General features: G+C 53.7%; 1 long non-coding RNA gene across 1 annotated transcript in view; it reads right to left on the bottom strand.

Annotated features, from left to right (window-relative positions):
* LOC114102298 (uncharacterized) overlaps positions 1-1,578 on the bottom strand; it is a 39,803-nt gene extending 38,225 nt beyond the window's left edge. Inside the window, exons 1-2 of the long non-coding RNA XR_003584483.2 lie at positions 1,538-1,578; positions 925-1,094 (exon numbers count right to left, since the gene is read on the bottom strand). This is a non-coding gene — a long non-coding RNA (uncharacterized lncRNA). The remainder of the gene's footprint in view (positions 1-924; positions 1,095-1,537) is intronic.
* Between the last annotated feature and the right edge of the window lie 7,807 nt (positions 1,579-9,385).

Here is a 9,385-nt window from a genome sequence, read left to right on the forward strand (position 1 = left end):
GACCTCACCTCCCATGCAGACTTGGACTCACGCACCATGGAGTCTGGGAAAGCCACCCGGCAGTGCTGGCCCACCCACAGAGGCAACAGTCAGCTTTGGGGAGGATTTTTGGCCGGGCCCACAGGAGTCTGGGTCCCAGAGACGCACAACTCAGGTGGCTTGTGCCTCTTCCCAGGATACGCTGCTGCTCTCAGCGCGGTCCGTCTAGACGCGCCCCTGTGGAGCCCCTCCCCCACGCCTGCACCCCAGGCAGCCACTCTCAACACCTGCGACCCAGGAAGGGGGTTCACCGCTCTTAAACGCTGCAGTCTCCGCCCCTACGGTCACAAATCATCCTCTTTCGAGTTTCCCTCCAAAGCTCATCTCAGTAACATCCAAAAAAGAAAAAAAAAAAAAAGGAAACGTCCGCCCTGGGCGAAGGCTGCCGCGGCGTCCCCAGGGCTCAGCCAGGCGGGAGAAGGATCGCCACCGAGATCGGACCCGCCTCCCCGGCCCCATCCCACGCCGCTTAAAGAGCCAGACGGACGCGCGCGGCGGACGCCACGCACCCGCCGGGGACTGAGCGTCAACTCCTTAGTAAGTCTGCGGGGTCCCCGCCCCCGGCGTGGGGGAGACGGAAACTAACCAAAGGGGACGTCCTGGCTGCGCTTTGGGTTTGCCTGGGGCTCAGAGCTCCCCGGTCCGAGGTGTCCAGCAAGCTGACCAGGAGGGAGTGGGCATCCCCTTCCTCCGTCTCCCCCGAGCCCTCCTCCTCCTCCTCCCCCTCCTCCTCCTCCCCAAGCCACTGCCGCCGCCGCCGCCGCCGCTGCTGCTGCGGTTCTGCAGTCACTTGAAGGAGAAAGATTTCGCAGTACGGCATTCTTAAAGCTGCAGTGTCCAAATTCTCCTCCAAACCCCAAGTGTCCCCGACATCAGCTCGCTTACCGGGGTCCTTTGCGGAGGGTAGGTGGGCAAGGAGATGGGGCTCCGTGCGTGGAGGGGTGCTTGGAGCAGTCCTCGGGTGAGGATCAGACACTCAGACTCCGGCAAGGGTAGAGAGGACGGCGCGGCGAGAGCCTCTGCAGCTAAACCAGGTTGCTGGGACTGCAGCGCAACTGCAATGGAGTAGGATTTTTTTTTTAAATCATAAAACCATCACCACGATTTCCTCCACCAACTAATATTCATTGTAGCTTAATTAAAACACAAGGTGCAAACATGAGATCAACCTGAGAAAGAACCCCCCTTCCTTTCCCCCCCCCCAAAAAAAAAAGAGTTGAAACGGCTTTATAAAAATCATTTTAAAATTGACTCCCAGGAGCAACTGACTCAGCTTTCTCTACACTGCTCTGCCGGAAAGCCATGCGGGGAAGAACCAGGAACGGAGTTCATTGAGGCCAGAGTTTCTGCATGGTGTAGGGAGAGGATTCCGGCTTCTTAGAGGAGAAAGCCTCAGAAAAAGCCCAAAGGAGAGGGGATCTTTCTGCCAGCCACCTAAGGAGCATTTGAACGAGCTGTTCTGTACCCCAAAATCAACACACCCCTCCCTGAAAGTTACCTCTGCCTTCTGCTCAACGGCTGTCGTCCTGCCCGGAAACCGGCAAGTTGCAGACTGCTGCTGGAAAGGCAGGACCCAAAATCAGAAGTGTCATCTGGGTCCCTGCACCTAAATGATGCCAGGAACCAGCACTGCGGGCGGGCGGCGGGGCTGGTCTCTCCCCTCCTCCCAGTTTAATTTAAACCCCTGACACTGCAGGATGTCCACTCCTGTAGACGCATCTCCAAAGAGCCTCCTCCCTCCCCGTGAGTCCTCACAACTAGGTCCACGGCATTGCTCCACCTCCTAGATTTGTTCACCTGAAGATGCTTTTCTTGCAAAAAAGAAGACTCTGCAGAATCTGCCAGTCAGCCTTGATTTTGGAGAAGGTGGGACTTGTTCAGAAGTTATAGGATGGGAGTTGCTGCCCAGGAACGGGCAGTCTGCTTGGCTTCAGACCGTTACTTTGCTCCAGGGCAGAGGCAGACCAGGGAGAAGAAGAGGAAAATTCCTCTCTACCCACTGGTAAATTCTCAGCAGTTTGGGAAACCTGTGTTTTTGTTTTCCTCCAAGAAAATCCCATTTAAAAACATGCTTAAGCGTGAAAGGTTCAAGAAGGCCACCCAGTGTCAATTTTGCCCCAACACATCTGTGATTCTTTAAAGTTTCTGCTCCTGCCTCTGTGCAAGTCAATATCTAAAAGAGAGACGGGAATTTAACCGGGAAAGTTCCAGCAGAGAGAAGCACTTTAAATGTAGATACGGTTAAAATAGCACATTCTAATATAATCCACAAGGGATTATGCAGAATAGATACGGGGAGAGCTGGAAGAGGGAGAGAGGGGAAGTAGGTGTTCCCAGGTTTCGAATTTATTACACACTCAGAGTCTAAGAAAGGGTGGTAAAGGAGAATGTGTGTGTGTGCGCACGTGTGTGTTGGGGGAGTGCTAAAACCCTCCTTCTTAATAAATTGTCCAAAAGGACCAATTGCATCAATTCCTTGTACATTTTGTTACTGAATTAAGACCAGGAGCATGTGACTCTCTTCGGTACAGACTAGGAGGGGAGGCTCTGCTGCCCGCATCCTGCCTGGGAGATGCTGCAGTGCGCTGTGGCCAAGACGGGTACAGCCCTGCACCGTTGCCCTCACCCACCCTCCTGGCTCAGGGGCCTTGGCAGGCAGGTGAGGCTGTGCGGCGTGCGCTGTGCTGGTGGACAGAGCAGCACCAGCCACCACCGGGCTGTCACTCGTCCTTCTTGCGCCTCTACCTGGTTGTGATTGGGGAGAGGGGTGCTGCAGTCTCCTGGGATATCAGGGTGGAAGGGACCCCAGAGAGCTCAAAGCCAAGTATTGCCACAGGACCTGGCTCACGGGCACATGGAGAGTAAGAGGCAGAACTTGGGTTAGAATCTGGGTCTTCAGAGTCTTGGTCGTGTGGCGTCTTCGTACGGTGTATCAGACCCTCTTGGGTGAGGGATTGCCTCTGCCGCTTTCTCTAGTGACCTTGAAAGTCACCTCTGCGCTGCCGCTCAGTTTCCCCGGTTGAGGAAGTGACAGACTTAAGCCAAGGGACTTCAACTCAAAGTGGGGAAAACACCAAGGAGTTGTCTTGCAGCCAGAGGAAGCAGTTCGTCTGTCCCCACCAGTGTTGAAACCCAGAATGGGGCCCTCATTTGTTTCCTCCGGCTGCCCTAATCAAGTGCCCCAGACACGGTGACTTCACACAACAGAAACCCACTCTCTCCCGTTTCTGGAGGCCAAAGTCTGGACAGGGCTGGCCCCTTCTGGAGGCCCTGAGGAGAATCTGCTGCAGGCCTCTCCCCCGCTCCCTGTGGGCGCGGTGGTCCTCTGTGGTCCTCGGAGGGAGACACGTCCCTCCCACCTGTCTCTGCCTTCACCTGGCATGTCCCTCTGTGTGCCTTCCTCCTTTCTCACTGTGTCCGGTCTCTTAAAGAGACACATTGGATTTAGGGCCTTTTTTGTCCAAATAAAGTCATGTTCATGTGTTCCAACTGGACATCTCTTTTGGGGGCCATAATTCAGTCCACTCCCTCTTCCAGTGAAATTTTTCATGGGAGCAAAATGGCATGGAGGGCTCCAATCTTATCTCGACCTTTAGACCCCTTCCATTTGAGAAATGGATAGCTAACAAGCGTCCACAGAATGCTCGGCCTCTTTCTAGTGCTTTCTGTATTGACGTGTTTAATTCTTACAACACCCTCTGAGGCAGGTTAGCTGAGGAAATCGAGGCCCAAGGAGGTCTGGGTGTCACGGCTGATAGGTGGCGGGATTTTGGCCATCTGGCTCCAAAATCTGTGCTCTTAACTATACTTCTGCTTAATCATGCTGGGTCTGCTGATTTTTCTCCGTCTCAATTTTATGCCATTGATTTTTTTAGCTAACCACCATCTCTGCTTTGTGTCTTTTCCTGGTATTCACTGGGCATTTGGGGATATACACTTTGGGCATCCTCCTTTGCCATCCTCAACAGAAATGGCCTCTGCTGCCTTTGGCTACATAGGAAAGAAGTTCACTGTGCAGATCCGCACCCCAGGTTGTCCTAAGCTTGAGAATGGAGGTGAGATGTCCCTGCACACCTATCCCTTTTGGTCAGTAGTGATTAACAAAATACCTGTCAGGTCAGTAATGAAGAAGAATCTTTTTTTTTTTTTTGGTACCTGGGGATGAACCCAGAGGAGCTTAACCCCTGAGCCACATCCCCAGCCCTTTCTTTATTTAGAGACAGGGTCTCACTGAATTGCTTAGGATTGCAAAGTTGCTGAGTGGCCTCGAACTCACTATCCTCCTGCCTCAGCCTCCCGAGCAGCCGGGATTACAGGTGTGTGTGCCACCACACCTGGCCGGGGCCTTCATTTTTTACATCAAAAAAGAAAGCAGAAACTACTTCTCTCAGGTCCTTGTGTTAGACTGACATTTTTCCATGCCACATTTTGACAAACCTGGTGGCCCTTCCCTTTCGTCAATACCAAGCTCTAGCATGTAAATGACCCTGTCAACTTAGACCTCGATTTAAAAAAAAAAATGTGGGTGCAGTCTAGCTCCTGTTTGAGTGTCAACGAACAGTCTACCAAAGGCAGACCCAGCCAAGGTCTCCTCACTGCCTGTGTCATGCGAGGTTGACATGCAGTAATCCCACTGTCTCTTTTATTTTCAGTAACAGCAGGAGAAAACTAGGTTAAACTAGAGAAAGTGATCATCTGCCTGGAAGATGCTCTAAAATAGAAGCTCTAGAGCCAGTGTCAGGGTCTTTCCTGTCTCAGGATGAGGTGGAGCCCTCGAGTAGCCCGGAGCGGCCTCCCTGGAGCCCGGCTGGGCTCGCTAAGTCAGCACTGCCCTTGCACTGGAAGATTCCCTACGTCTTAAATCACAAAAAGCCCCTTGGCCTTTAGATGGCAAAGCATCTGGATCGGGACTGGATGGGAATGCGTCACAGTGGCTTTTCCTTCCGGATGAGTAAAGCTTTCTTTGATGCACGCGGCCTTTTCTCCACCAACACAAAACCACAGCCCCCCCCCGGGGCCGGGGAAGGAGATGGTGGCGTTCACTGTCAGTAGAAGAGAAAGGCTTGCCTACCCCGAATCCTCCCCTAGTTCACCATGACCATGGCTATGTGTGGAAGTGCTACCCTGGAGGGCACCGGGCTGACAAAGCCAAACCCTTTCATGACCAGTGAGAACCTTGCCAAACCAAACAGGCCAGATGTTTCCTGCTTCTTCCTCAGCTCTGCGGTGGCTCTTGGTGTGTTTAAGCAGAACTATGTCTCCAAGGACCTGGGGCCAGGCTTCGTCTGCACTCCGTGGGCTTTTCTTACCTGTCCATTTTATCATGTTTATTGAGCGCGTGGTATGCGCAGAGCCAAGGAGAGATGACAGTTCCATCCACGCTGGACAGAATCTGTTCTGCCTTTTCTTTGTCCTTGAACCAAACTCAAGGTCAGCCCGGTGTCCATTTGCTCATGTACTTTGCTAAGATGCTGAAGGTGCTGGGGTTAACGGCTCCCGGGACATTCTTTCCAAGGTTGTCTGTGTTTAATGGAAGGTGGAGGTGCCCTAATGGTGAAGGAACAATGGGTACCTCTTAAGCCCTTGCAACCAAATGGAAGCTACCTTCATTGCAGGGAGGCCCTCTGGGGTCCTTGACATTGTCACTGCGGTTCCCATGAGTACTTTTCTCTCTGTCACGGAGCCCACACCACTTGGTCTGTCCCTAAACATCCCTGACCAAAGAGTTCTCCCTGGGCCAGTTTTCTTCAAAATGGCCCCTCAGCACCGCCGCGTCACCGAGTCCCCTGCCCCGACCCATCCCTCGGCACTGACCTTACACATGTACGTGGTTGTTATTGGCCCCCTGCACGGGAATGCTATTGCCTGGCATCAGAGAGGCTGGCTGCTGCAGTCCTCACCTGTCCCAGTCCTGCCGGGCACACAGTAGGGCTCCATAAATAGGTGTAAATGAATGGGGGATGGGAGGAACACTCCCTGCCTCCTCTGATGGTTCCTGGAGGGACGGGAAATTCCAGGCGAGTCTATGACCTTGACCTCGGTCTCCTGGAGACTTCTGTTTTGCCCCCGTGATTGACAGCTGGCTGCCAGGAGCCCACAGCACACTCTCAGTTATGGCCTGGGGAAGTCACCCTGCCCCTCCCTGATGCACAGCCCCTCCAGAGCTGCCCCTCGCCTCAGCACAAAACCCACCGGCCTCACCAAGCCACGAGGCTGCGAGGTCTGGACTCTGGCCTCAGCCTCCCCTGGGTACCCTCATCTCTTGCTCACTCCGTAGCACCAGCTTCCTTTGGGGTCCTTAAAATGACCTCTGGAAAGAGCCCGTCCCCAAGTAGAATCGCATTCTAAGGTCCTGGGAATCAGGGCTTCAGTACGTGGATTTAGGGGGGCAGGACTCAGCCTGTTCCAGACACACCCCGTCCTCCACCCCAGCTGTGGTGGGCCCCACCTGCCCCTCAGCTCTCCTTCAAGTTCAGGGCCTCTCCGTCCCCCGCCCCGCCCACCCCGGTCCACGGCTCCAGAGGCCGCAGGACCGCCCTCTGCTCAGAGCCTGTTCACCGCCTTGGTTTTCCAGTCGCTGGGCTCACCCCACAGTGATCAGTCCCTCCACTGAGTGCCTAGCAGGGGACAGGGCTGCTGCTCCCACTCCCCTAACTCTACAGGACGGAATCCAAACTCAGACAGGGTCAGCGACCCGGAGCAAAAAGTAGGGGCACTTGGAGCTGCTCAGGGCACTAGCTCTGAACGTGGTCACCAGGTTACTGGGGGGCGTCATAAATGGCCAGGGGCTGGAGTGGAACTCGGGGTGGAGGGCTGGCCAGCCATGCGAGGCGCTGGGTTGATCCCCAGGACCAAGGTAAGAATAAAAATCAATGAATAAATAGGGAAGAGGCCGTGGCAGACAGACAGACAGACTGCCGAGAGCAGTCTACGGGCGAGCTGTGCCCCAGGAAGAGACAGGACAGTCTCCGGAGGGAGGGTGCAGAACACGGCCGGCTGGCCCATGTCACAGGGGCGAGAGCCACACAGACCCTGGTGGGCTCTCCATCCTCACCACGCCCTGCACCAGAGGGGACAGAGAGAAGTCCTCTGCTTGGTGAGGGCTGGCAGAGTTAGCCGACTGAATCACAGGACTCCTCGTTACATCCAAACTTCAGGAAAGCTGTGAGTTATCTTTTAGTATTAGTGTGTCCCGTGCAAAACTTAGGATATGCTTTTCCTAAAGAATTATTTGTTGTTTATCTGAAATTCAGATCGAATTGGGCATCTGGTATTTTACCCAGAACCATATGTTCACTATATGCTTCGTTTGAGAAGACAAGATGCGCAATGCAGGCTACAGACACTTCCTTCCCAAGTGGGGAAAATAAAATGATTGGTCCCCATGTAATCCGTTCTAACGGGATCCGTGAGAACTGTATTGGGGACAGAGCAGGGAATAACATCTTAAACAAAATACAACCTGTTTCCCCACCACTTAAAAATACTCCAAGCCAGGCACAGTGGTGCACACCTGTAACCCTAGCAGCTCAGGGGGCTGAGGCAGGAGGATCGCAAGTTCAAAGCCAACCTCAGCCATGGCAAGGCACTAAGCAACTTACAGTGAGACCCTGTCTCTAAATAAAATACAAAACAAGGCTGGGGATGTGGCCCAGTGGTCGAGTGCCTCTGAGTTCAATCCCTGGTACCAAAAAAGAAGTCTCTGGCAGCTACTCGGTGTTGTCAGGAGGGACCCTGGCTCCTCCTACCTTCCTTTTCTGTCATCCTTAGCCTGTGACTTCATTCTCACAGTCACCTCATTAAGCCAAAAGAGTTGCCGGAGCTCCAGTTGTTTCATTAACAAGAGATAAGGGGAAGAAGAATATGAAAACACACACACACACACACACACACACGCACACGCTCGCCACCTGTCTCTGTTTTTATATGTTCTACCTGATAACTTTTGCTTACGTCTCATTGGCTAGAACTTATCCGTGTGGCAACTGAAAGAGAAGTCTGGAAACGTTGTGTCACCCCACTGCCAACCACATGCAGCCTGTTACTCGGGGACAGTGGACGTTGGACAGGCAAGTTGCCTCGGTGGAAGGCGGAGCTCTTACCTCGCCGATGATGAAACCTGGCCCTTCTAGTGGGGCATGTCAGGGTCCACTTTTTAAACTACAGCAGATTTAATGTGCCTGCTGTGTCACTTTATTGCCATCGCTCACTGTGTTTCTCAGCCACCAAGGGCAGCATCTCATGCAACAGAAAGTGATAAAATAAAGCAGCAGATGGAATTTTTTATATCTAAAATCCAATTAAAAGATTTTCTTTAAGGAGAAGCATAAACTCCTCGAAGAATAAGTTCCTGGCGTCCGGCTCTCCCCCTCCCTCCCTGGGGGGTAATTGGGAGCAGGCTTTGTCTAGCTCTAGCACGCGCCAGGCGCTGTGCTGGGGACTGGGAGACCAAGGACAGGTGAGGGGGCCTTTCAGGGCTGGGTTCGCGGGTGTGCGCCCAGAGGACCAGAGGAGGCGCCCAGCCCTTCCTAATCAGGTGAGAGATGGCACCCGTGCTGTGGTACCTACAGGGGGAGGACACCTGTGAGGTCATCAGCATCGCTGACAAAACTCACCCAGCGGAGAAGCCTCGCGAGGTGCCCTGTGAAGACCTTGACTAACTGGAACTTTAACCGACTTGCATTCTTAAGCAGTTTCCTGGGTCTCCTGAAGTTGCTCTGTGCCTCACCTGGGTCCCTTAAATTCTGCTGACAATTTTTCACCTTCTAGATTTGCATTTTTGGGGGGATGGTGGTGCTGATTCTGGGGATTGAGCCCAGGCCTTCATGCATGTGGGGTATGTGCTCTGCCACTGAGCTCCGCCCCCGTCCCCAACTCTGAAAACACAAAAGAGAAAGAAAAATGCTGACTTTGCGTTCCATCTTTGGGTGGTAGAAGTGCACGTAACGGGACACTGAAGTGGGACGCAGGCTCCATGTCAGCGGGAGACCCAGGACTCAGGCACTGGCCAATCCTGACTCCAGCAGGTGTGGAGGACCTGGCTCACCGGCAAAGGTGGGCGTCCGGGGATGGGGGGCATCCCTTAGCTCAACGTCTACTTTGAAGAAGAAACTCCGTTCAGCAGATTTGGGGTTAAGGAAAGAATGTGTTTTAGAGCAAGGGGCCAGAGTCTCCTGGGTATCGCCATCTCGGGGAGGAACGGGATGTCTCTCCCTAGTGTGGAAGCCAGAGAGCAGGCAGCCTCCCCCAGGCTCTGAATTCCACAGCCTGGAAGCCATTCCCACCCAGGGACCTAAGGGTGGGGAAAGGCGTCCGGCCACAGCGGCCCCTGGCAGTGACTTTCTTT

The sequence above is a fragment of the Marmota flaviventris genome, chromosome 10 (assembly GCF_047511675.1).
Source record: "Marmota flaviventris isolate mMarFla1 chromosome 10, mMarFla1.hap1, whole genome shotgun sequence".
NCBI lineage: Eukaryota > Metazoa > Chordata > Mammalia > Rodentia > Sciuridae > Marmota > Marmota flaviventris.